The sequence below is a fragment of the Pleurodeles waltl genome, chromosome 6 (genome assembly GCF_031143425.1).
Source record: "Pleurodeles waltl isolate 20211129_DDA chromosome 6, aPleWal1.hap1.20221129, whole genome shotgun sequence".
Classification (NCBI taxonomy): domain Eukaryota; kingdom Metazoa; phylum Chordata; class Amphibia; order Caudata; family Salamandridae; genus Pleurodeles; species Pleurodeles waltl.
The window spans coordinates 350,844,161-350,872,018 of NC_090445.1; positions in this window are offsets into that span (position 1 = coordinate 350,844,161).

The window sequence follows — 27,858 nt, forward strand, 5'->3', positions numbered from 1 at the left end:
CTCTGTGCCTGACGCCTATATCATGGGCAATAGCAGTATCCCTTATGTCATGGCCCAACTCCAGAGGCACTGGGTATGGCTAATAGGTGAGCCCAATTTCCCCACACATTATGAGTATGTGTCTGAGTATGGGGTTGTCCCTAAGGGTTAGTGTGTGTCTCACAATTGTCCCTCGATATTTGCAGGTGACTCTGGGTACCCCAACCTCTCGTGGCTAATGACCCCAGTGAGGAATGCCAGGAAAAGGGCATAGGAACGTTACAATGAGGCACATGGGCGAACTAGGAGGATTATTGAGAGGACATTCGGCCTCCTGAAAGCCAGCCTCCATCTGACAGGTGGCTCCCTGTACTACTCACCCAAGAAGGTGTGCCAGATCATCGTGGCATGCTGGATGTTGCACAACCTGGCAGTGAGACGCCATGTGCCTTTTCTGCTGGAGGATGAGCCCGGTGATGGTCTTGTGGCAGCGGTGGAGCCTGTGGACAGTGAGGAAGAGGAAGCAGAGAAAGAAGATGTTGACAACGAAACAAACAGTATACTGCAGTACTTCCAGTGACACACAGGTAAGAGACTGTAACTCCTCTTCACATTTCAGTATACTTAAAGACATTGTACAAGGCAGCCTCTCATCCTCTGTCTATGGACACGGACTGTTCTCTTTGAGTTTCCTTTTTTCAGATCTGTGTACCCCATTCTGGCTTCTGCTATGTGTACTGCTGCCCAACAACTGTCATAACTTGCAATGCTTTGCTAATGTTGTACTAATACATTTGTGAATCATCAGACTGACTCCAGATTGGTATTTGATTCAAGGGTGTTTATTTAGGTGCTAATAAGTATAGGGGTATGTACCAGGGGCTGGGGTGATGGTGGAGGAAGGTCTATGGTAGAGTTCAGTCTCATGGCATCACAGGTGCATTGTCCAAGGGGACATAGGAAGTGGAGCAATGGCAGTTCAAGGTGGACAGGGTAACAGAGTGGGACAGAAGGGTGACAATCAAGAGGGTCCTATTTCCTGGCAGGGGTCTTGGCAATGTTCTCTGTCTTCTGCCTGGATCTCAGGGACCATTTGCGGGGTGGTTCTCCCTCTGCAGGGGGTGGGGTGCTGGTGGCCTGATGTTCATGTGACGGGGCTGTAGGAGGCTGGCCTGGCTTATAGTGGGTACCTTGTGGTACTTAGCAGAGCAGCTTAGGCTGAACTAGGAGACATGCAAAGCTCCTACTATACCACTTATATCATATAGCACTATATCATAAGAAACACAATACTCAGAGTTACTAAAAATAAGGGTACTTTATTTTAGTGACAATATGGCAAAAGTATCGCAGAGGATATACTCCCTTAGGAGGTAAGTAAAATACACAAAATATACAAACAAACCAAAATCAGGTAAGTAAACAATTAGAAAAGTAGTGCAAACACTGTGAACACAATAGAATGCAATGGGAAACAATAGGCCTAGGGGCAACACAAACCATATACTGCAAAAGTTGAATGCGAACCCTGAACGGACCCCAGGCATAGTGTAGTGTGTAGAGGGTCGCGGGAGTGTAAGAAAACACTAAGGGGGTCATTATGACCTTGGCGGGCGGCTACCGCCGCCCGCCAGGCAGTAACCGCCGTGAGGCCGCCAATGCGGCCGCACTCATGTGGCCCCCATTATGACATTCCCGCTGGGCCGGCGGGAATGAGGCCCCAACATAGGAGCCGGCTCCTAATGGAGCCGGCGGTGTTGCGGCCGTGCGACGGGTGCAGTTGCACCCGTAGCGCTTTTCACTGTCTGCTATGCAGACAGTGAAAAGCTGTCCGGGGCCCTGTTAGGGGGCCCCTGGACACCCCTTACCGCCAGCCTCTTCCTGGCGGTGCAAACTGCCAGAAACAGGCTGGCGGTAGGGGGGTCATAATCCCCAGGGCAGCACTGCTTGCAGCGCTGCCCTGGCGGATTATCACCGCCGGGGCTAAAACGGCGGTAAACCGCCGGCCCCGGCGGTGCGACCGCGGCGCTACCACCGCAGTCATAATAAGGGCCTAAGGGTGTCCAAGATACCCCATCCCATGACCCTGAAAAATAGGAGTAAAGTTACCCTACTACCCCAGAAAGACAGTAAAGTTGAGATAGGGGATTCTGCAAAGACAACAACTGACTGCAAAGCACTGAAGGCGGATTCCTGGACCTGAGGACCTGCAAAGAAAGGGGACCAAGTCCAAGAGTCACACAAGTGTCCAGTGGGGGCAGGAGCCCACTAAAACCCGGATGAAGGTGCAAAAGGGATGCCTCCGGGTGGAAGAAGCTGAAGATTCTGCAACAACAGAAGGTTCCAGGAACTTCTCCTTCAGTCAGAAGTTGTCCCACAGCATGCTGGAGGAGGCAGAGTTGTTTACACGCAGAAAGACTGCAAACAAGCCTTGCTATCTGCAAGAGTCGTGATTTAAGGTTTTGGGTGCTGCCAGAGCCCAGGAAGGACCAGGAGGTCACCCCTTGGAGGAGAAGACAGAAGGGGCACTCAGCAACACAGAGAGCCCATGCAGAAGCAGGCAGCACCTGCAGAAGCACCTGAACAGGCATTCAGAAGATCTGAGCATGACGGTCGACTCAGCAAAACAAAAGAGGATCCCACGAAGTCGGAGTCCAACTCAGCGAGCTGGGCAATGCAGGACAGAGTGCTGGGGACCTGGGCTAGGCTGTGCACGAAGGAAGTCTTGCAAAAGTGCACAGAAGCCCGAGCAGCTGCAGGTCACACAGTACACAGGATTACTGTCTGGCGTGGGGAGGCAAGGACTTACCTCCACCAAATTTGGACAGAAGGACCACTGGACTGTCTGGGACACGTGGACTTAGCTCCTGTGTTCCAGAGACCACGCTCGTCAGGATGAGAGGGGACCCAGTGGACCAGTGATGCAAAAGTTTGGTGCCTACGTTGGCAGGGGGAAGATTCCGTCGACCCACGGGAGATTTCTTCTTGGATTCCAGTGCAGGGTGAAGGCAGACAGCCCTCAGAGCATGCACCACCAGGAAACAGTAGAGAAAGCGGGCAGGATAAGGCGCTACAATGTTGCTGGGAGTCTTCTTGTTACTTTGTTGCGGTTTTGCAGGCGTCCTAGAGCAGTTAGCGGTCAATCCTTGGCAGAAGTCGAAGAGGGAAGTGCAGAGGAACTCTGGTGAGCTCTTGCATTCGTTATCTGATGAGATACCCACAGGAGAGACCCTTAATAGCCCTCAGAGGAGGATTGGCACCTATCAGGAGGGGTGTCTGATGCCACCTGCTGGCACTGGCCACTCAGAGGTGTCCATTGTGCCCTCACACTTCTGTATCCAAGATGGCAGAAGTCTGGGACACACTGGAGGAGCTCTGGGCACCTCCCCTTGGGAGGTGCTGGTCAGGGGAGTGGTCACTCCCCTTTCCTTTGTCCAGTTTCATGCCAGAGCAGGGCTGGGGGGATCCATGAACCGGTATAGACTGTTTTATGCAAGGAGGGCACCATTTGTGCCCTTCAAAGCATTTCCAGAGGCCAGGAGAGGCTACTCCTCTCAGGCCCTTCACACCTACTTCCAAAGGGAGAGGGTGTAACACCCTCTCTCCGAGGAAATCCTTTGTTCTGCCTTCCTGGGACTGGGCTGCCCATGCCTCAGGGGGGCAGAAACCTGTCTGAGCGTTGGCAGCAGCGTAGCTGCAGAGAAAACCCAGAGAGTTAGTTTGGCAGTACCCGGGCTCTATGCTGGAGCCCCGGGGATGCATGGAATTGTCCCCCCAATACCAGAGTGGTATTGGGGTGACAACTCCATGATCCTAGACATGTTACACAGCCATGTTTGGAGATACCATGGTGACGCTACATATAGGTATTGACCTATATGTAGTGCACGCGTTTAATGGTGTCCCCGCACTCACAAAGTCTGGGGAAATTGCCCCGGACAATGTGGGGGTACCTCGGCTAGTGCCAGGGTGCCCTCACACTAAGTTACTTTGCACCTAACCTTCACTAAGTGAGGGTTAGACATATAACTGACTTTTAAGTTACTTAAGTGCAGTGTAAAATGGCTGTCAAATAACGTGGACGTTATTTTACTCAGGCTGCAGTGGCAGTCCTGTGTAAGAATTGTCTGAGCTCCCTATGGGTGGCAAAAGAAATGCTGCAGACCATAGCGATCTCCTGGAATCCCAACACCCTGGGTACCTAGGTACCATATACAAAGGAATTATAAGGGTGTTCCAGTGTGCCAATCAGAATTGGTAAAATTAGTCACTATCCTGCAGTGACAAATTTAAAAGCAGAGAGAGCATAAACACTGAGGTTCTGGTTAGCAGAGCCTCAGTGTTACAGTTAGGCACACAGGGAACACATACAGGGCTTATTTTATGAGCACTGGGGTCCTGGCTAGCAGGATCCCAGTGACACAGGCAAAAACAAACAAACATACAGTAAAAATGGGGGTAATATGCACACACAGTAAAAATGGGGGTAACATTGCAGGCAAGATGGTACTTTCCTACACAATCGCTCCCCAAACGAGGGATAATAAGGCTAACCTTGCCCAGATGAGTCTTCATTGTCTAAGTGGAAATATCTGGAGAGTCCATCTACGTTGGAGTGGGTACTCCCAGGTCTATGTTCCAGTGTGTAGTCCATTCCCTGTAGGCATATGGACCACTTCAACAATTTAGGGGTTTCACCTTTCATTTGTTTTAGCCAAAGTAGAGGTTTGTGGTCTGTCTGAACAATAAAGTGAGTACCAAACAGGTAGGGTCTCAACTTTTTCAGTGCCCAGACCACAGCAAAGGCCTCCCTCTCTATGGCAGACCAACGCTTTTTTATAGGGGTCAACCTCCTGCTGATAAAAGCAACAGGTAGATCCTGGCCTTCAGTGTTAAGCTGTGATAGCACTGCCCCAACCCCCAATTCAGAAGCATCAGTCTGGACTATGAACATTTTGGAGTAGCAAGGGCTTTTTAGGACAGGTGCAGAGCACATGGCCTCTTTGAGATCATCAAAAGCTTTTTGACAGCTAGCTGTCCACAATACATTTTTAGGCATCTTTTTACTAGTGAGGTCATTAAGAGGAGCTGCAATGGAACCATAATTCTTAATAAACCTCCTATAGTACCCTGTGAGACCTAAAAAGGCTCTCACCTGGGTTTGAGTTGTAGGGCTAGCCCATTCAATAATAGTCTGGCTCTTCCTCTGCAGTGGATCTGTTCCCCACCTACCAGGTGGTCCAGATAAACCACTTTCCCCTGCCCTATCTGGCACTTTTAGGCCTTGATAGTGAGGCCTGCCTTTTGCTGGGCCTCCAAAACTTTCCACAGGTGAACCAGGTGATCATCCCAGGTGGAGGTAAAGACAGCTATATCATCCAAATATGCTGCACTAAAAGCTTCCAACCCTTGTAGGACTTTGTTCACCAACCTTTGAAATTTGTCAGGTGCATTCTTCAGACCAAAGGGCGTCACAGTGAATTGACAATGCCCTCCAATTGTTGAGAATGCAGTTTTAGGTTTTGCATCTTCTGATAACTTAATCTGCCAATACCCTGCAGTTAAGTAAAAAGTGCTCAGATACTTGGCAGAAGCCAGTGTATCAATCAGCTCATCTGCCCTGGGTATAGGGTGAGCATCTGTCTTGGTTACTTGGTTGAGCCCTCTATAGTCAACACAAAACCTCATCTCTCTTTTACCATCCTTACTGTGAGGTTTTGGAACAAGCACCACTGGGCTAGCCCATGGGCTTTCTGAAGGCTCAATCACTCCTAAGTCCAACATTTTCTGAATCTCTTGTTTAATGCAGTCCCTGACATGGTCAGGCTGCCTATAAATCTTACTCTTGACAGGCAAACTGTCTCCAGTATTGATTGTATGCTCACACCAAGTAGTGGTACCTGGTATCAGTGAGAAGAGTTCAGAAAACGGACTTAAAAGATTTACACAGTTATCTTTCTGCTCAGCAGTAAGACAATCTGCAAGTACTACTCCCTCCACTAAGCCATCAGCTTCAGTGGTGGAGAAGAGATCAGGGAGAGAGTCACTCTCTTCTTCCTGTCCCTCATCATTTGCTTGAGCAGGGTGAGATCAGCCCTGTCATAGTAAGGTTTCAGGCGGTTGACATGGAGCACCATAAGGGGTCTCCTGGCAGTCCCCAGGTCTACCAAGTAGGTAACCTCACCTTTTTTCTCTACAATTCGATGCGGTCCACTCCATTTGTCCTGGAGGGCTCTTGGGGCCACAGGCTCCAATACCCACACCTTCGGTCCTGGGTGGTACTGGGTCAGGACAGCCTTCTGGTCATGCCATTGCTTTTGCAGCTCCTGGCTGACCTGACGGTTTTTACTGGCCTTTTTCATGTACTCAGCCATTCTTGATCTTAGGCCAAGTACATAGTCCACTATGTCCTGTTTAGGAGCTTTTAAAGGTTGTTCCCAACACTCCTTCACAAGTGCAAGGGGACCTCTCACAGGGTGCCCAAAGAGGAGTTCAAAGGGGCTAAAGTGTACTCCTTTTTGGGGTACCTCCCTGTAAGCAAAAAAGGAGGCAAGGTAACAGGACATCCTATCTCCTTCTGAGTTTTTCAAGGAGTCCCATTATCATTCCTTTGAGAGTTTTATTAAACCTCTCAACCAGACCATTTGTTTGTGGATGATAAGGAGTAGTGAACTTGTATGTTACACCACACTCCTTCCACATTGCTTTGAGGTATGCAGACATGAAGTTACTACCTCTGTCTTACACCACTTCCTTAGGGAAACCCACCATGGAAAAGATTCCCAGGAGGGCCTTTGCCACTGCAGGAGCTGTAGTGGTCCTTGAGGGGATTGCCTCAGGGTACCTAGTGGCATGGTCCACTACCACAAGGATAAACCTATTGCCTAAAGCTGTTGGAGGGTCAAGGGGGCCAACTATGTCAACCACTTCCCTTTCAAAGGGCACCCCAACCACTGGGAGTGGAATTAAGGGGGCCTTTGAAGTGCCACTAGTCTTGCCACTGGCTTGGCAGGTCACACAAGAACGACAATACTCTTTAGTGTCCTCTGACATATGAGGCCAGTGAAACAGGGGAACAAGCCTGTCCCAAGTTTTACTTTGGCCCAAATGCCCAGCCAAGGGAATGTCATGTGCCAAGGTAAGAAGAAACTCTCTGTATTGCAAAGGGATGACCAATCTCCTGGCAGCTCCAGGTTTAGGGTCCCTAGACTCAGTATACAGGAGGTTGTCTTCCCAATACACCTTATGGCTATCACTGACATCCCCATTCTGCTGCTTGACAGTTTGCTGTCTCAAACTCTCTAGTGTGGGACAGGTTTGTGGTGCCACACTCAGCTCTTCCCTAGCAGGCTCCCCTGCACCCAAAAGCTCAGCAGTGTCTGCTGCCAGCTCCTCTGGTGTAGGTTCTGCACAGGGAGAGGATTCCTCTTCCTCAAAAGGGGAATCTTCTGGAGAGGGAGGGATAGTGGGCAAGGATTTACCGTTCCTACCCCTAGCTTTTGGAAACACTTGGTCCATTGTTCCAGGATCCAAGTTTCCCTGTCCTTTTTGCTTCTTGGCCTGAGCCCTTGTCAAAGCAAACATATGCTCAGGAATGCCCAGCATTGCTGCATGAGCCTCCAACTCCACTTCAGCCCAAGCTGATGTCTTCAAACCATTGCCTAGTAAGCAATCTACAGGTAATTCGGTGGCTACCACAACTTTCTTTGGACCAGTAACCCCACCCCCCAGTTGAGATTCACAATGGGGTGGCTAAGTGTGTTATTGTGAGCATCAGTCACCTGGTACTGCTGACCAAGTAGGTATTGATCAGGGTGAACCAGTTTCTCTATAACCATAGTTACACTGGCTCCTGTCTCCCTGTAGGCCTCAATCTCAACACCGTTAATTAGGGGTAGGTGCTTGTAATTACCCATATAAAGGGGACAAGCAACCAAGGTGGCAAAGTCAATGCCACCATCAGAGACTAAAACAGCCTCTGTGGTCTCCCTAACAAGACTAACCCCAACTACACTGCCAATAGTGAGCCCAGCTACACCCTTATATTGGCTATTTGTAGTAGACTTCCCACCACCACTGCTACTCCTAGGGGCACTTGAATTTGCAGTTGGGGTTGTGATGGTGGGAGGTTTGGTGTATTTCTTTGGACAAGTGGCATCACCTGCCCAATGGCCTTTTACTTTACATAAATAACACCAAGGCTTTTTCTGATTGTGAGAAGAGGATTTGGAACCACCACCCCCAGAGGTTTTTGTGGGCCTGATGAAGACTCAGAGTGTTTTTTATCCTTGTCACCCCCTGTATGAACTTTTCTATTCACTCTTGTTCTGACCCATTTGTCTGCCTTCTTTCCCAATTCTTGGGGAGAGGTCAGATCTGAGTCTAGCAAGTACTGGTGCCACAAATCAGACACACAATTGTTCAAAATATGCTCTCTCAGGATAAGATTATACAGGCTTTCATAGACAGTCACCTTAATGCCATGTACCCAACCCTCCAAGGCCTTCACTGAACAGTCTACAAAGTCTGTCCAGTCTTGAGAGGACACTTTTCTGGTGTCTCTGAATGTAATCCTGTATTGTTCAGTTGTTAAGCCAAATCCATCCAAGAGTGCATCTTTTAAAACTTTGTAGTTATTAGCATCTCTTTCTCTGAGAGTAAGGAGCCTATCCCTACCCTTACCAGTGAAATATAGCCACAAGATAGCAGCCCACTGCCTTTGAGGGATCAACTGTACCATACAAGCCCTCTCAAGTGCAGCAAACCACTTGCAAATGTCATCCCCCTCCTTGTAAGGGGGGACTATCTTATGCAGGTTTCGGGAATCTTGCTCTCTGACAGGATTACTATAAAAAACACTGCTGCTGCCACCATGGGGAACTAACCCCAACCTCTGCCTTTCCCTTTCCACATCCAGAGATCCCCTGTCTAAGGCCAGTTGCTGCTGTTTAAGCTTCAGCCTGGCCTCTTCCAACCTCAGCTTTCTGAGTTCCCTTTCCATTAAGGTATCCTCAGGGTGGGAGTCTTGGGAGTTGTGAGATACATAAGTTAGGTGGGAATTGGGAGAGTTGGACCTGTCAGTAACTGACTGAACACTAGTAACCTGCTCTTTAGGAGTGAAAGGTGCCCTACTAATGTGTGACCCCCTCCCACTACCAATGCCAGTGGGTGGCCTGCTAGCTGACAGGTCCTTGGACGAACCCTCCTCAGCAACCTCAGGGGACTCCTCTGAGTCTGACTGGGTACCCCCCTCCTCTACCTCCTGATCCTGGGATGGGCCAGACTGGTTCTGGTCACTTTCTAGGAGAAGGCTGAGGAGAATATCTTTTGTAGGATTCTTACCAATTGCTAAACCTCTATCAATGCAGAGACCCCTCAATCTTTTAAAGTTTAGATTCCCATATGTTGCCTGGACAAATGTGGGAGTAAGCTCTACTGCAGACATGATATAAAAGGTTTAGGACAGAGAGAGGAAAACAAAGTTTTTTAGAACTTTTGAAAGAACAGAGAAATACTTTTTTCAAACTTTAGAAAACTTTTGTCAGTTTTCAGAAACTTTTTAGAAAGTTTTAAAGAAGGAAAGTTAACCGTTTATGATACTGTGTATATTCTGAAGTATTTGGTATATGTTTTTCTTATGAAAGGCACCAATGACAAAGTGGTAAAGCAGTTACAAGTACTTATCCCACCGCTACACCACCAATGTAGGAGGCTAGCCTGGCTTATAGTGGGTACCTTGTGGTACTTACACCTTGTGCCAGGTCCAGCTATCCCTTAGTAGTAGATTAATAGTGTCCTAGCAGCTTAGGCTGATAGAGGTAGCTATAGCAGAGCAGTTTAGGCTGCACTAGGAGACATGCAAAGCTCCTACTATACCACTTATATCATATAGCAGTATATCATAAGAAACACAATTCTCAGAGTTACTAAAAATAAAGGTACTTTATTTTAGTGACAATATGCCAAAAGTATCTCAGAGGATATACTCCCTTAGGAGGTAAGTAAAATGCACAAAATATACACACAAACCAAAAGCAGGTAGGTAAACAGTTAGAAAAGTAGTGCAAACAATGTAGAACACAATAGAATGCAATAGGAGACAATAGGCCTAGGGGCAACACAAACCATATACTCCAAAAGTGGAATGCGAACCCCAAATGGACCCCAGGACTAGTGTAGTGTGTAGAGGGTCACTGGGAGTATAAGAAAACACTAAGGGTGACCAAGATACCCCACCCCAAGACCCTGAAAATTAGGAGTAAAGTTACCCTACTACCCCAGAAAGCCAGTAAGGTCGAGATAGGGGATTCTGCAAAGGCAAAAACTGACTGCAAAGCACTGAAGACGGATTCCTGGACCTGAGGACCTGCAAAGGAAGGGGACCAAGTCCAAGAGTAACGCAGGTGTCCCAGGGGGTACAGGAACCCACTAAACCCCGGATGAAGGTGCAAAAGGGCTGCCTCTGGGTGGAAGAAGCGGAAGATTCTGCAACAATGGAAGGTGCCAGGAACTTTTCCTTTGGTCAGAATATGTCCCACGGCGTGCTGGAGGAAGCAGAGTTGTTTCCATGCAGAAAGATCACAAACAAGCCTTGCTAGCTGCAAGAGTTGTCATTGAAGGTTTTGGGTGCTGCCAGGGCCCAGGAAGGACCAGGAGGTCGCCCCTTGGAGGAAGAGACAGAGGGGGAGATCAGCAATACGGAGAGCCCATGCAGAAGCAGGCAGCACCCGTAGAAGCACCTGAACAGGCATTCAGAAGATCTGAGCATGACAGTCGACTCAGCACAACAAAAGAGGGTCCCACAGAGTCAGAGTCCAACTCAGCAAGTTGGGCAATGCAGGACAGAGTTCTGGGGACCTGGGCTAGGCTGTGCATGAAGGAAGTCTTGCAAAAGGGCACAGAAGTCCGAGCAGCTGCAGTTCACACAGTACACAGGATTACTGTTTGTGTGGGGAGGCAAGGACTTACCTCCACCAAATTTGGACAGAAGGGCCACTGGACTGTCAGGGACACTTGGACCCACCTCCTGTGTTCCAGGGACCACGCTCGTCAGGATGAGAGGGGACCCAGAGGACTGGTGATGCAGAAGTTTGGTGCCTGCGTTGGCAGGGGGAAGATTCCGTCGACCCACAGGAGATTTCTTCTTGGCTTCCAGTGCAGGGTGAAGGCAGACAGCCCTCAGAGCATGCACCACCAGGAAACAGTTGAGAAAGCCGGCAGGATAAGGCACTGCAATGTTGCTGGTAGTCTTCTTGCTACTTTGTTGTGGTTTTGCAGGTGTCCTGGAGCAGTCAGCGGTCGAAAGAGGGAAGTGCTCTTGCATTCGTTATCTGATGAGATACCCACAGGAGAGACCCTAAATAGCCCTCAGAGGCGGATTGGCTACAGAGAAATGTAAGCACCTATCAGGAGAGGTCTCTGACGTCACCTGCTGGCACTAGCCACTCAGAGGTGTCGATTGTGAGTTGACCACCGGCTTCGTGGGACCCTCCTTTGTGGTGTTGAGATGGCCACCATGCTCAGATTTCTTGAACGCCTCTTCAAGTGCTTCTGCAGGTGCATTTTCTTCAACCGCGACTCTTGCAGCTAGCAAGGCTTGTTGGCGGTCTTTCTGCATGGAAGCTACTCTGCATCCTCCAGCACGCCGTGGGACATCTTCTGTGTAAAGGAGAAGTTCCTGGCACCTTCCGTTGTTGCAGAATCTTCAACTTCTTTCACCCGGAGGCAGCCCTTATGCACCTTCACCCTTGATTTAGTGGGCTCCTGCCCCCACGGACACTTTCGTGACTCTTGGACTTGGTCCACTTCCTTTACAGGTCCTCAGGTCCAGGAATCCATCTTTAATGCTTTGCAGTCAGTTGTTGTCCTTGCAGAATCTCCTATCACGACTTTAGTGTGTTTCTGGGGAAGTAGGTTAACTTTACTCCTACTTTTCAGGGTCTTGGAGTGGGGTATCTAGGACACCCTTAGTGTTGTCTTACACTCCCAGCGACCCTCTACACACTACACTCGGCCTGGGGTCTATTCGTGGTACGTATTCCACTTTTAGAGTATATGATTTGTGTTGCCCCTAGGCCTATTGCATCCTATTGTATTTTACAGTGTTTGCACTACTTTTCTAACTGTTTACTTACCTGATTTTGGTTTGTTTGTATATTTTGTGTATTTTACTTACCTCCTAAGGGAATATATCCTCTGAGATATTTTTGGGCACATTGTCACTACCTTTATTTTTAGTAACTCTGAGTATTGTGTTTCTTATGATATCGTGTTATATGATATAAGTGGTATAGTAGGAGCTTTACATGTCTCCTAGTTCAGGCTAAGCTGCTCTGCTAAAGCTACCTCTATCAGCCTAAGCTGCTAGAACACTACTAATCTACTAATAGGGGATAACTGGACCTGGCACAAGGTGTAAGTACCATCAGGTACCCACTATAAGCCAGGCCAGCCTCCTACATTCCTTTAGAGAATTGTGCTTTTCCTGTCACCTTGGCCTTGTGTGATTGCTGATTGTGTGGTGTGGGTGAGTCTCTCTACTGGGCATGCTGTGATGATGGGTGTCCATGCAGGTCCGTGATGGGGGTCCATGCATTGGTGTAGCATGCAGAGCTTTGTATTGGGATGGGTGGGTTGTGCTAGTGGGGTATATGTGATGTGGTGGAGTGATGGGGGTGAGGGTAGGGGTAGGAGTTAGTCATGGCATGCAGGTAGGGAGGGATAAAGTAGTAAAGATTTGACTTACCAGAGTCCAGTCCTCCTGCTACTGATGCGAGGCCCTCAGGATGCATGATTGCCAAGACTTGCTCCTCCCATGTTGTTAGTTGTGGGGGAGGAGGTGGGGGTCAACCGCCAGTCCTCTGTACTGCTATTTGGTGTCTTGAGACCACAGAATGCACCTTCCACCGTAGGTCATTCCACCTCTTCCTGATGTCATCCCTGGTTCTTGGATGCTGTCCCACGGCGTTAACCCTGTTGACGATTCTTTGCCATAGTTCTATCTTCCTAGCAATGGAGGTCTGCTGCACCTGTGATCCGAATAGTTGTGGCTCTAACCGGATGATTTCCTCCACCATGACCCTTAGCTCATCCTCAGAAAACCTGGGATGTCTTTGAGGTGCCATAATGTGCTGTGAGTGATATGTGTGAGGTGATGTGTGGGATGATGTGTTGTGATGTATTATGTGATGTGCGTGGATGGTGTATGAGTGATGGTGTTCTGTGCCTCTGAGTAAATGTGTGCTCTTTGATTGTCTCTCTGTGCTTGTTCTATTTCTTTTGGTTGTAAGGGGTTGTGGGTAATGTGTGTGTGTGTTTTATAGTGGTGTGAGTATGTGGGTGTGGTGTGTGTCAGGTGTGTGTATTTTGAATTGTCCAATATGGTGTAGTTTTGTACGTGTTTGTGTATTTTGAGTGCTGCAGTGTGTACTGCCAATAGTTTTCCGAGGTTGAATGACCGCCACGTTGATTCGTGGGTCGTGATACTGTGGGCGTATTCCTGTTGGCGTGGCTGCGTGGGTTTTGCTATCGCCAGTTTATCACTGACCTTTGGTGTGGCAGACTTGTGTGGGTGTCTGTATTGTGGCGGTATTCTATGTGTGGGTCATAATACCCGTTGCGGATTACCGCCACGGTCACGGTATGTTGCCGGCCGTCAGCGCGGCGGTAGGCGGCATTTACCGCCAAGGTTGAAATGAGGGCCTCAGTCATTACCATTCCTAAATATCCTTCATGAACTTCTTTGATAAACACATCTCTCAAACTCGATGGGGGGAATGGATATATCCACCATCCTGACAACTCTTTCTATCACTGACATTTAATTCCAGATTTCCCAAAAGGATTTAGTATGCTTTTCTCATTGTCCTATCATTGGCCACCCATTTTCCACATATGTTTTCCCTGCCTGCACCAGTACACATTCCTTTCCATACTCCTGTGACCAATTAGACCTCTTCCAAGCAGGAAGCCCACTATTGTGCACAAAAGCCAGTTTACACTCATTGCCTTCCATTCATCCTTGGGTGTTTCTACCCCAATGTATTCCAGGGCTTGGTTAGGGATATAAGGCATATGTGTGTACCAGCTGGCATGTAATCCTAGCAGTGTTTGAACAAGGCATCATTTAACATGGATCTGTCATGGCATTTATACTCGGTGCAACTTTAACACTCAATTCTGCTACCCAGCACCAAACCACGGAACAAATGTCACTATCTTCCAAAATGTGTTTTTTAATCATTAAACCTCTGTGGTATCCAATGTACATTGAGTTAAAGCCCAATGCACAGTCTGTTAATAAACTCAATCCAATACATAATGAGCATTATCCATGTGTTTAATGTTGTGTCTTTCTACAGCTTACATCCAGATTGCGTGCTATCTCACAAAGCCTTCTCCCACTATGCTTTTAAAACCCTGCATGAAAAATGTACCTTGGTTCACTCCTGCTTGATTCCTCTACTTTCCTTCTTCAAACAACCCTCTTGTTACCTTCCATCCTCCTCATTACTTTAATTTCTGAGTATAGCTGCCTCTCCGTGAAATACCTGACTTCCTTAATTTCATTCTATTATTCTGCAATTGGCTGACACCTCATTTCATAGATCCCAATTTTCCAATTTAAAACTCTTTCTCTGAAACCTAACTTTACCTAATCTCCACAGTTGTTGAGCAGGCTGAACAAGTGGCTAGTTGAAAATCAAATCTTAAATCATCTACAAGCGGGCTTCAGAGGAAAAATTAGCACATTAGATCAGATATTTCGTTTTACTTCTATTAAATGGAAAGTTGTCGATGTTGACTTAGGCCACCTATATGTAGCATTTGTAGACCTAAAATCGGCCTTTGATCTAGTACCCCCGCCACAAACTGTGGGAAGTTCTGTCTAAAATAGGAGTCCCGTGCTCTATTTTAAATATTATCAGGGATCTTTACACTGGCAACTATGGTAGAATTAGATGGGGCCCACAAGGTGAATTAACAGAAAAAGTCCTTACTGCCCGAGGTGTAAGACAAGGTTGTGTTCTTGCCCCTACCTTATTCCTTCTCTTCATAAACGCATGCATCCCTTATCTTATGGAGTGCTCTAACGACTCGCCTAAAATAGGAGGGCAGAAGATCCCCTGCCTTCTTTTTGCCGATGACACCCTGCTGGTATCTCAAACAGCCACAGGCCTTTCAACCCTGCTTTCAATATTCATTGACTATTGCAATGATTATGGGCTTGAAATTAACCGATTAAAAACCAAGTGCATGGTGTTTGGCGATAGGAAAGGCAGAATGAGACGACCTATTTATTTAGAGGGTGCCACGCTGGAAAGAGTCAGCGACTTTGATTATTTAGGCCTGAAATTAGAAGACTCGCACAAGTGGCAGCGCCACATCCAGAAGGCAACTTTACGATTGCAACAGCGAGCGAGTGGCATTGCAAGATTTGCAGCTAGATCTCCTAGCTTTGCCATGACGCCCGCAGTAGAAATTTATAAACTACAAGCAAGAGGGGGAGCAATTTATGGAGCTGAACTGTGGGGCCACTGTTGCCTAGATGATTTGATAAAAGTGGAGAACACTTTTTTAAGGTCACTGCTAAGAGTTCCTCCCAGCACCCCACTGCTCCCAATACGCATGGACCTAAATCTCCCTTCTATCAGCCAGATTGTTGCACTCAAGCCCCTGTTGTACTGGATTCGCTTATGGTCAACAGATTCTCTCGTCCATTATAGATGTGCGCTAGTTAACTTGATGGCCAACAACACTAGCTCCAAAATCAAGTGGTGTGCATATGTGGAAAGGACCCTCTCGCTTCTTGGTTTGTGGTCCTATTGGAAGGAACCATTATCTATTCCTAAGAACGCAACCCAGACACTAAAGGATGCTTTCTGGCTCCACGCTCAACTTTCCCAATTGTCCGTTGTCTCGCCATCATCCATGACGGGAAACTTTCTATATTTTAAATGCCATTATGAATTTGCCCAATATATGGATATAGTATCTTCTCCGTTTGCTCGTTCATTGTACATCAGATTCAGGGTGGGCTCCCTTCCTTTGCGTTCCCTCACATATAAATGGTCTAATTTTAGTTGTTCTTCTAAGATGTGTCCGATGGGCTGTGCCAGAGAAGAATCAGTAACTCATATTCTCTTCCAATGCCCCGCATACTCCAAACAAAGAGCCCGTTGGATTATTCCTCTGTGCAGAAGTAAGGGTTTTAAAAACTGCTCGCTAGCTTTGAGAATTCTTAAATCTGATTCATCAGTTTTAGTGGTTTGTTGTTTGTCAAAATATTTAGATTCAATCTGGCGTATCAGACTGAATACGCTTAAAAAAGCAGAGGGAAATTTAACAATGAATGTGGCAAGCAACAATTGATGGACTTATCATTGTATGCACATATTACTTTTATTGGTTCAGACGTATTCCCTACCTGTTGTTTTTATCTCGTTTTGTTCTTAGATACTTTTTAAATAGAAACGTCCTTTTTATCTGATATGGTTTGCCAGGCTTGTATTTTATTCTTTTACCCACAATGTGTTTTTACGTATAACTATAAGGTGCGATTTTCCAGTAGGGAACTGTTTATGTGTAAATATTTCTCTCTTCTTTTTTCTCTCCTTTTTAATCTTTTATGACTTAAATTGTTTATCATGTAGCTTGCCGTTCCTTTTTTATGTGATGTGCTTTTATGGTATTTATATTTACCGAAATAAAGCTAATGATGATGATGATAATCTCCACCGAGCTATTTAACTCACCCAAACATTCACCTAAAAACACATAGCACTGATGAGTACACCTAAATGGTATTGATGTAATCCATCACAATGTAACTAGAGTAAATGCATGCAATGTTTTCTTGAGAGCACATTGCTAATTACAGTTACTTACAGTAACAGCATGATTAACAACATTGGGTTCCGGAGTTGCATGCTACTCAATGAATATATATATATATATATATATATATATAATATATCTGTATATATATTCACTGAAAAAAACAAAGGTTACAGGGACCTTATATTTAGGTTCTGAATTTACTCGTACAAAACCATAGAAATTCAGCAGGTATAGTTAGAGTTCTTTCAAGTAACTATAACTTGAACCCTAAGGGAACTTTAACTCGTGCCCTTGCCATGCACAGTTTTCTTATCAATAATTTCATTGCAAATATTGCAGTGATAATATCAAAGATGCCATACAAGATCTCATCAATGATATAATATGTGGATTGATTGGCAGTGCATGGAGAAGGCGTGAGTTATACTTACCTTTGGGCGTGAGTTATAGTTACTTAAAATAACTTTAACTGCTGAATTTCTATGGTTCTGTATGAGTAAATTCAGAACCTAACTATGATGTCCCAATAACCCTTAGTTTTTCCAGTGAATTTCCATGTTTTTGTAACATAAAGCACTTTTAATTACTATAAGTTATTCCAACCCCTGCCACGCACAGCCTTTGGCCGTGCACAGCGGGGGTTGGTCGCAAGGCCTGCCTGCACCCAGGCCTTGCAGCCAAGCCCTTATAACCACCCACCCCACACCACTCATGTCCTTTGGCTGTGGACAGTGCAGGGTGGCTACAGGGCCTGTCTCTGTCAGTGAATCTGTGAGTGGGTATGTGAGTGTTTGAGTGAGCCTGAAAGTGGGTGTGAGTCTGAGTGGGTGTGAGTGAATGCATGAGTGTCTATGTGAGTGGGTGCATGAGTCTCTGAGTGCAAGTATGAGTGAATTAATTAGTGTATGAATGAGTCTGTGTTTTTTCTTTCAAATTTTTCCAAATTCACAAATATTTCATGAAAATTTGTGAATTTTCCTGAATATCGTGCATGGTGATGCAAAATTATTTAAAATTCATAATATTCCCCTAAAACACAACTACATCACACCCCTGGGGTCAGGGTACATTCACCCTGACCCCTTATCACACTTTCAATTAGAATTTTTGTCACGACCTACTCGTTGTCTGTGGCCCACTGGAAGTGTGACGAGGTTGTTGTTCTTGTAGGTTCTGCCCTTGCCCAAATAGGGGCGACCCTTTCTGGTAGCCATGGTGCTGCTGACGGAGGGAACGCTAAAGGAGGTCTGTGCCCTCCAGAAGGAGTCCCTGAGGGGAAAAACCTCAAAAAGGAACCCCTGAAACAAAAAACAAAAGGTAAAAATAAATCAGACCTATCTGATGCAGAAGAACAGGAGCGAAGATCACCACCCAAAGGAAGTGTTGCAGCACAAAGAGAAGAGGAATCACACATCTTATATACCCAAACAACAGGAAGTGACCGGCAGGAAGTAAAAGTCGCCATATTAGATTGGGATCATATCATAGAAGTCTATAGGAAAGGCACCATATTAAACAAGGCTCCAAGGCATGCAGGGAAAAAGAAAGGCATTCTGGGAAGGAGAAGGGAATCATGGGTAGGAAAGAAAGGCATAAGTTATGAAGAAAACGAGGACAACAGAAAAGAAGGAAAAAGAAACAGAAGGTAAGTGGGGAAGAAAAGGGAGAGTGGGGAGAGGCAGGAACTTATGGGGGCATGCCGCGCCAATGCAGTAGCGAGGCACCATGCCCAATTTGGGGCCTTTACAAAGATAAGAAATAGTGGGGGCAAGGTGAGCCTTACTGCCGAGCACCACATCCTGAGCCGAACATTCGGCTCGCGCCGTGTGCCTCTGCATGACAGTTTTCACCCCCGGGGACCGTGTCCCCTGAAATAAAATGGCAGATGCAACTTTCTAGTCAGGTTGCGGTCAGACAATTGCAGCGCTTTTTTCGCATTCGTATGTTCAACTAATTTGCCAAATTTTTGAATTATTTGTGAAATATTTGGTAAGTCATTGCGGCCAGAGAATTACAAATGTATTTTCCCTTTAATATCTCAAAAAATTCTTAATGGATTTACACCAAATACGTGAAACGTGATCTGCATACCGAAAGCTTGCTTTCTTCCAAATATGGTATAATTCCGTCCAGTAGTAAAGGCTGTAGATGCGTCTAAAGATCCTATGGGAATTAACATGGGACATGCAACTTTTTACACCCCCCCTCCTTTTTCTCTGCCCCCACTTGACGGATCACCCCAAAACCTTCCATGCGCAACCTTTTTTTGGGTAAATTTCGTGAAGAGTTGTCAAACAGTGTCAAAGATAAAGGCAAGTCAGAAAATTATTTTTCTATGAAAACAGGGTCCTAACTATAACTAACTAGTGGCAATCGCCACTAGGTAATGGATATATATATGTATGTATATATATATATATATATATATATACATATATATATATATATACATACATACATATACATCATTATATATGTATGAATATATATATCTTCCAAAGAAATGAGGTTTCACTCATCATACGGCTGCACCATGAAAAGGTTTCGCAACTGCCATCACATAAAATGGACAATCCTCCATTCGTTGATGCTCATCTGTTTATTCCAGATAAGGTGCAGATATAGTGCTACTTCCAAACAAAACTTAAATGTCAGAGCGTTTCGGCTAGCTCCTTCTACCGGGCATTCCCACCACAAACAAAACCTCCTCAAATATCGTAATGGTCCCTCATCTATTTTTACTCCTATAAGGTGCAGAACAATGGGGCGGCCATTTTATTACGTATATATCGTCTTATTGATAACCATCCTGTCTCATGGTACATTCCTAATTGCCAATGATCACATTATAATAAATATAGCAAGCATGTCATACACGTTACTATTATTAAAATATTACATAATATAAAATAAACACCTGCATATATAAATAAATATTATATTTTGACATTTATACATAACATTTGCAATCTCTTCAATCTACGATCTATTAATTCAAATACATATATAAATATCAGATCTCCCTTTTGCGTATTGAATACCAAATTGATCCAAATAAAGTGGCAAGTGCATGATATAATCCTGAAAATTCAAGATATATTATCTAATCAATTGCATAACCTGTGGCATTCTATACTTGTATGGGGTATCTATCTCAATATTTTAATATATATGATATAATATTAAAGTGACCTTGTCGCTCAATATGTATAACATGATTTTGAAGTGACCGCATGCCTATCATTCAACGGAAATGATCTCATGCTTATATTGCAATGTACATATTAATGTACCTCACTAATGCAGATGAATTATACTGAATCTTATTCAATAATCAACATGAATGGACTGTATAAATGATGTATATATCTCAACTTTAATATTTATAATGTGTGTGTTTTCTTTTCCATTTTGAAAGTGACATTGTGCATTAGTTCCAATGGATGTAATCTCCTATTTCGCTCGTACTGTGGCTTATACCAACATATTGTCTAAGCCTCCCCATGATTTTAATAGGCCACATCAAATAGTCTGCACCAATAGGTTCTACATAACCTAATAGACAAGTTATATCTATATCAAGAAACCTAGACCATATCCAATAAAGTGCCATGTGAAAGAGGTGAATCAAAATATTAAAAATTCAAAAAACATCATAGCAAGTTTCAGCAAACATGATTTCTACTATCAACATCTAACAAATTCAGATATCATGTATATATGGTAACAGCCTTAATGTCCCCTGACAAATATAACCAACATATCTGGTCTCTACATGGAAGAAATGCATGTAAACATTTCTAGCAAATCCCCCTTTCCTAATTTTTTGTTGGAATGTACTCTCCACTTCCTTCTTCATAAATGGACATTAAATTCAGCATCCAAATTATGGCCCTCATTATGAGCAAGGCGGTAAACACCGTCAGAAGACTGCCATTGGCCGTGAACAGAAACCCGCCATATAATGATGAAAAAATCAGAAACTGACAAAAATCTCCCTGCCACCAGTCACCGCCAGCACCTTGACGGCGGAAATGCTGGACCTCCCACCCCAGCACCACCAAACACACAAACACCCCGCCCTCCAAATAATGAAGCACAAATCACCACGGCGGTCAGTGGAACCCGAACGACCATTAGCGGTACAGACCGTCAAGGGCGGCAAGTGAACCCAACAGCAAGAAATGTATAAAACACTCACAGACACACCCCACAATCCTTCTCAATGAAATTAGGCCAACTAATACAGAGAACCCCAGAAGCAGACACCAAACGCCACAATACACGATACATAGACCCAACCTCACCTAGATCCACACAAGACACCATTCACAACACTCACCATGGCACCCCCCAAACACAGAAAGGGAGCTAAGGACCATGGTGGACGAGAACCTAAAGGTGGAGCCACAATTATTCAGGGCATAGGTCCAGCACACACCCATCGCCAGGAAGATGGAGTTATGGCAGACAATAGTCAACAAGGTCAATGCAGTGGGACACAATCCATGCACCAGGGATGACATCCGCAAGAGATGGAACAACCTAAGTGGGAAGGTCAGGTCCATGGCATCCAGGCACAACATTGCAGTCCAGAAGATTCGGGAGGATACCCACCAACACCACTTGACTACACTGACTGGGAGGAAAAGGTACTGGCCATCCTGCACCCTGAGGGACTCACTGGACTCACTGGAGGAATGGACTCGGGTAAGTCATCTACAATTACCCCATATCCATCACACCAGGAATGCATGCACCACCTCACCCCTCCAACTACCACCAGGACCACAACCCCACCCAGGCCACAATCATGACATCCAGTCCCCCTGCATGCCCACAAACCCACTAACAGGCCCACATCCCTCCCCCTGTGCACAACCACCCACCCCTGCAAGGAATCACAATGGCCTACAGCACCCACCATGCACCTCCACATCCTAAGCAAAAAGCAAGGCTAACCTCACGAAAGCATCCTGCATGGCCCCAAAGTGTGAAAACCTGCACAAAATTGCCAAGTCCTATGCACCCCATCCAATCAAGCAATTGTAACAGACATGTCCATTCCCCCCAATAGGCACCACCACCCATGCCACCCTTACGGACAGGACAAGGAGTGGCAGTGCTCCACAGGGAGACAGAGGCACCTTCCAGGACACTGGGGATGGAATCCTGGACATTGACCATCTCCCTGGCCCTTCACACAGTCCTGGACTGTCACCATCCAGCAGCCCCACTCAGGATACCACTGACACCCCTACCACCAAGCCAACAACATCAGCCCAGGGCAACCATCCCCACACCTGTGTATCCAGGCCACAGACTGGTGGAAAACATGGACAGAGGCCACAGTCACCCCCTACCAACAGGCAGGAAGATGATGGCCACAGTATAAGTGGTACCGCCAGACCTTTTCAGGGGACACAGGCACAGGGGGCTAGGCCCAGTGGGAGGGCATCAGTGGCACAGGGGGGAGGCCACAGGATGGATGCTGCAGTCCAGGACATGATCTCTGAGGTCCTGGGAGCATATCACCATACCCAGGAAAGATTGGCCCAGATAGTATCCACTCTAGAGCAGAGTCAAAGGATGCAGCTAGCACACCACCAAGAGGGCATGGAGCAGTGGAAACTGCACAATTCCACAATGGCCAGCATAGCAGGTGCACTGCTGCAACTTGTCCCAACACAGCCTGAGGCCCCCACAGACCAGGAAGCCCCAACTACAGGCCAGGCTACAGACCGGACAACAACAGCATCAGCAGCAACTGCACATGTTCCACTGTCTCAGGACACACAGGGGACATCCATCTCAACCCATACAGGCCAACACCAGGCACCCAAACGGACCCTCAGCCCCAGATATGGCACTGGAACACCTGCCAAGACCAAGGCCCCCTCAAAGAAGTGACTCTGGCAAGAACTGTCCTCCAAGTGTCCCACTGAATCAACGACCAAACCGTGTGAAAACTACAACAAACTCCTGTAAACATTGATGGACCTGCCACTACTGCCAACAAATGCTGTGACCATGTTGCCATATTGTACAACCACCAGTAGCCCACTCCTATCACTGTAATCTGCACGATTTAATTCCTGCACCAAATAAAACACCAGTTCACCTGTTACAATGTCCCCTGTCATTATGTTGAAACAAAGTACAGTATGCATGCAACTGTATGACAACTCATTTATTATTATCTGAGTAGCAGGAAATGCACCACATGCATTACATGTTGTTGTGCCTACAGATGTGTGAACTATTATACTATAATGTAACCTGTCCTATGCAGACCTGGTCACAGTGGCAATGAGTATTGACCCAACACCCCCCTAGATGACAAGGCACACTGACAGTATGCTGCACAGACAACAATCTTATCCAATTGTCCCACAGAGTTACTGGAAGTTGAGTTGTATCAGTTGGGTCCTGGAATTTACATCTTCCCCTTCCTCATCATCACCATCACTCTCATCCCTTCTCTGAGGAAGCTGGTCTGGATATACAGCACCCTCCTCCTCCAAGAGGGGGAGAGAATTTCTCTCAGCCCCGTTGTGCAGCATGCAGCAGGTCACCACTATTGTACACACCTTTTCAGGCCCATAGGCCAGGGAACTGCCAGAGATATGTAGGCAACGAAATCTAGCCATCAGGAGACCTATTGTGCGCTCTATCACCCTCCTAGTACGTCCATGGGCCTCATTGTAATTCCTCTATGCATCTGTTCCAGGATTCCTCACTGGTGTCAGGAGTCAATGCAAGTTGGGATAGCCAGAATTACCTAGAAAATGGTGCAAAACAGGACTGTCAGTGACAAGCCTCAGAGGCAGACAGCCTGGCTGTCTGCTATGTGGCAATAAGTGTCAGAAACACCTACCTATGATCCATCCTCTGTCCTTTTGTAGTTGTTCCATCTTCTGTGGCACACTACTGTTCCTCAGCACAAAGGAATCATGGACTGATCCAGGGAACATGGTATTCACATGTGAGATGTACTGGTCTGCAGTACACACCAATTGAATGTTCATGAAATGAAAGTTCTTCCTGTTTCTGTACACCCGTTCACTGACTGTTTGGGGGATGATAGCTATGTGGGTGGCATCAATGGCACCTATCACATGGGGTACGTTGGCAAAGGCATAGAAGTCTGACTTGATGGCAGGTAGGTCAGCACTTTGGGGAAACCTCACATAGGACTGCAGGTGTCATACAAATGCATTTAGGAATCTGGACAGTATAATGCTAAACATTGGCTGTAAAAAATCTTCCCCCACACCCACTGTCACTTTAAATGAGCCCGTGGCCAGGAAATGGAGTGCAGAGAGCACCTACACTTCAGTAGGGATGGCATGCTGATTACAATCAGCCGGTCTCAGTGCTGGATCCAGTAATGCACAAAGTTCATCAATAGTAGCACGAGTGAGTCTTTTAATTGATAACGATGTGACGCTCCACCATGGTCCGCAAATCAACAAGTGGTCTGTACACCAATGGGGCCCTCCCTCACCACAAGGGTCTGTACCTAGGAGGAGTTGAAAACATGTGTGAGGAACACACATACATCTGCAGACATTGTTTCTCATTCAGCACTGCTGGCATGATTGTCGACGAAACAAATGCTTAGTGTATGTGACGTTACAGCAACATGACCACAATGAAATATCAGGACTGGTCCGGTGAGTTAATGTATATTGTTTCATGCCTATGGGTGTTTAGGGCACAATAGGGCCTGCATTGTGCTGATGAGGGGTTTACAACTGCGTAGTTAAGGCCAAAATGTCTTCCCCTGTAATCCAGAAGTGTTGTGGTGGAAGTGACCTCATACCGCTAGCGGTTGACATAACACTGTAAGACGGTGTTTACCGCTGTGCGCAAATTCATTGGTTAACATGGTTGTCAATGGGCATTGTTAGCGTATCATGATCGCCACCGGTGGTGACGGTGCACACTGCTGCGGTGCGTATGCAAACTCATCACCCCAGCTTCACTTGACTCCCAGATCTCGTGCATGCAGGTACTCCACTGAGTGTACTGCTGTGTCCTGCCTCTGTTCATGGAAATGGCATATGTTGCAGGGGAAAGGGCCCAGCCTTCACCAATGAGGAATTGGAGAAGCTGGTGGACGGGGTCCTGCCCCTGTACGTGTTACACCGCAGCGCTCGCTGCGGCCGCGGGCTCAGGTTGCCGCGGCGCGGCACGTTAATTTTGCCGCGGCCGACGCCCGGGCCGCGGTAGACGCCGAGGCAGACACCCAGGTCGCGGGGGTCGCCGCGGCTCCGGCGAGGGCTATAAAGGCTCCAGGGAGCCGGTCTGGGGGTCACGGCGCTCGCCGCTCCCCCTTTTTCAAGTTCTGCCTTAAAGGCAGACGCGGCAGAGCCTGAAACCCCGAGGGGGTTTCAGGCATGGCCGCACACAGCGCATTATGCGCTTAACATTTATTTCTCTTGCATGTATTCACTTGCCCACCACCACTTACCGATGTTCCTAGGACAAACCGAACCCTTACACTGGGGGTTCTTTATACTTGCCTTTTTTCTCTTCCCAGCATGCTTACCACTTCCTCTCTACCCAGCATGCATTGTCTAACACACATACCTAATTCATTACTGTTTTCTTTTCCCCAATCCAAGATGGCGGTGTTCTACTTCCTGTTTCCTGTTTCCTGTCCAGGGGTATTTAAGGGGATTCCAACTGCCTGTTCATTGCGTTGCAACACTCCTTGGTGATAGTCACGCTCCTATTTGATATCCTTCTGCGAATCCTGTCTGTTCCTGATTTGCTTTGTTTTCCTGCCTTCCTGAACTGCGGTCCTAATACCCTGGTGTCCTCCTTTCGTTTCAGGGAGTTCCTGTGGAGGTTTTTTACCCTACTGGGGTTTTTCCTCTGGGACTCCTTCTGGAGGGCACGGACTGTAGTGGTTCGCTCATACCAAACAGCACCGTGGCTACCAGAAGGGGTCGCCCCTACCTCGGCCAGAGCAGAACCCGTCGGAACAAGGACCGTTCCCCTACGCCTCTCCGCTGCGAGGGTAAGACCGTTGAGAACCGCGACAGTACGCCAAGCTCTACGGGTGCATGGATGTGTGTGTAATGGCGGTTGTTGGGTGCATACATGTGTGCACTTGTGACACTGTGTGGTCCAGAGTTCCTGACATGCTGTGTGTGTGTATGCTGTTAGGCTGTTTTAAATGTCCATCCCATAGTGGACGTATAGCAAGCTGTATATGATTGACCATTGTCTGACCTCACTTTTCTGTGTGTCCCTTATAGGTAAACATCCCCCAGGAGAGGGGACTTTGGCATGCCATCACCAAGGAGGTGCAGACCCAGGGGGTCTACAACCGGCAGAGCACCCACTGCAGGAAGAGGTGGGAGGACCTGCGGCACTGGGCGAGGAAGATCTGTGAGGCTCAGCTGGCGAAGTCCTCCCAACGAGGAAGGGGTGCCCATCGGGCACTGACCCCCTTATGCAATGCATCCTGGCAGTGGCATACCCGGACCTGGATGGGCGCTTGAAGGCTGCACAGCAGTCACAAGGGGGTGAGTACATATACCATATTTTGGCTCCTTGATGGATGTGTGTGTGTGTGTTTGTATTTATGCTGTCTAATGGCAGGGACTCTGACTGATGTCCATCTACATAGTGGCCCCCGTGGGGAGTATGGGTGTTTGGGTCAAGTCTACAGTACGTCAGGTCCTTACGTTCGTTGGGGAACGGCTGTAGAGTAGGGTTGTGCCCACTAGTCGGGGGCATAGCCATGTGCATAGTGGTAGGTGCTGCCTGGTGGAATATTTTCTGGGTGGGTGTTTGTGTGAACCACTAATGTACCTCCATTCAGCTATTTACAAGAGTCTCTCCTGTTTTGTCTCCCCATCCCTGTTCTCTTGTGTTGTCTGTGTACATCAGCATCATCTGGTGAGGGAGCTGAGGCACCGGCGAGTGGGGAGGCCGTGGCCCATGGATCCTCGGAGGCAGAGTCATCTGACGCCAAGGGGACCAGTGGGTTGGAGGGCGAGGGGAGTACCACGGGGGAGGCAACTACCACTGGAGGTAGTGACTCAGATACCTCCTCCGATGGGAGCTCCCTGGCGGTGGTGGACCATAGTGGGCCCACCCCTACTGTTTCATCTTCTGCCACCCCCCATACCATCACCCCCCTCCCAGTTGCTCCCCACGAGTTACCGTGCCTGCTCACCCATAAGAGTGGGCGTCTCCTTCGCCCCAGGCACCTCCTCCCCTGCCCCAGTCAGCCCTGCTGCCCTCACGGAGGAGGCTATTGACCTCCTGAGAACCATCTCTGTAGGGCAGACAACCATCGTCATTGCCATCCAGGGGCTAGCATCAGAGGTGCAGCAGACCAATGCCTATCTAAATGGCATTCACAGTGCTGTGTCTGGCCTACAGAGATCTTTTTAGGCTCTGGCCTTCTCTTTGACGGCAGCCAGTGTCCCTGGTGATTCCGTCCCCCCTCAAACCACATCTACCCCTTCCAGCACCCCACTCCCTTCACCCATCCAAAGCACACATTCCGACACGCAGGCACACACCTCAACACACAAGAAGCACACTTCAAAACATGAGCACCACACCTCCCACCACAACCATACACACAGACAACATACACATGCACACACACCAACATCCACTTCCCCCAGTGTGTTCACCTCTTTCACCTCCCTGTCTGTCTCCTGTACATGCACACCCACAGGCACTGCACCCTCATTCAATGTTGATGACCCTATTCCTGCGGTCACCACATTAGCACACATCCATCATGCACCCCAGACACCACACCTGCACTCACCACAATGACTTTAGTTGACATATGCAGCACACTCACCAGACTTGCAGACACCCAGACAACATCCATTTACACTGGCAGCCTGTTTTGTCCCACTGTATCCACCCCCCTCCTCCCAAGACACTCAAACGCACCAAAACACCCACCCACCACACATCCACAACACCTCAGCATACTGTCCAGTCACATGCACCCACGTCACGCACACCTACACCTGTCACGACCACTCCCTCTACCTC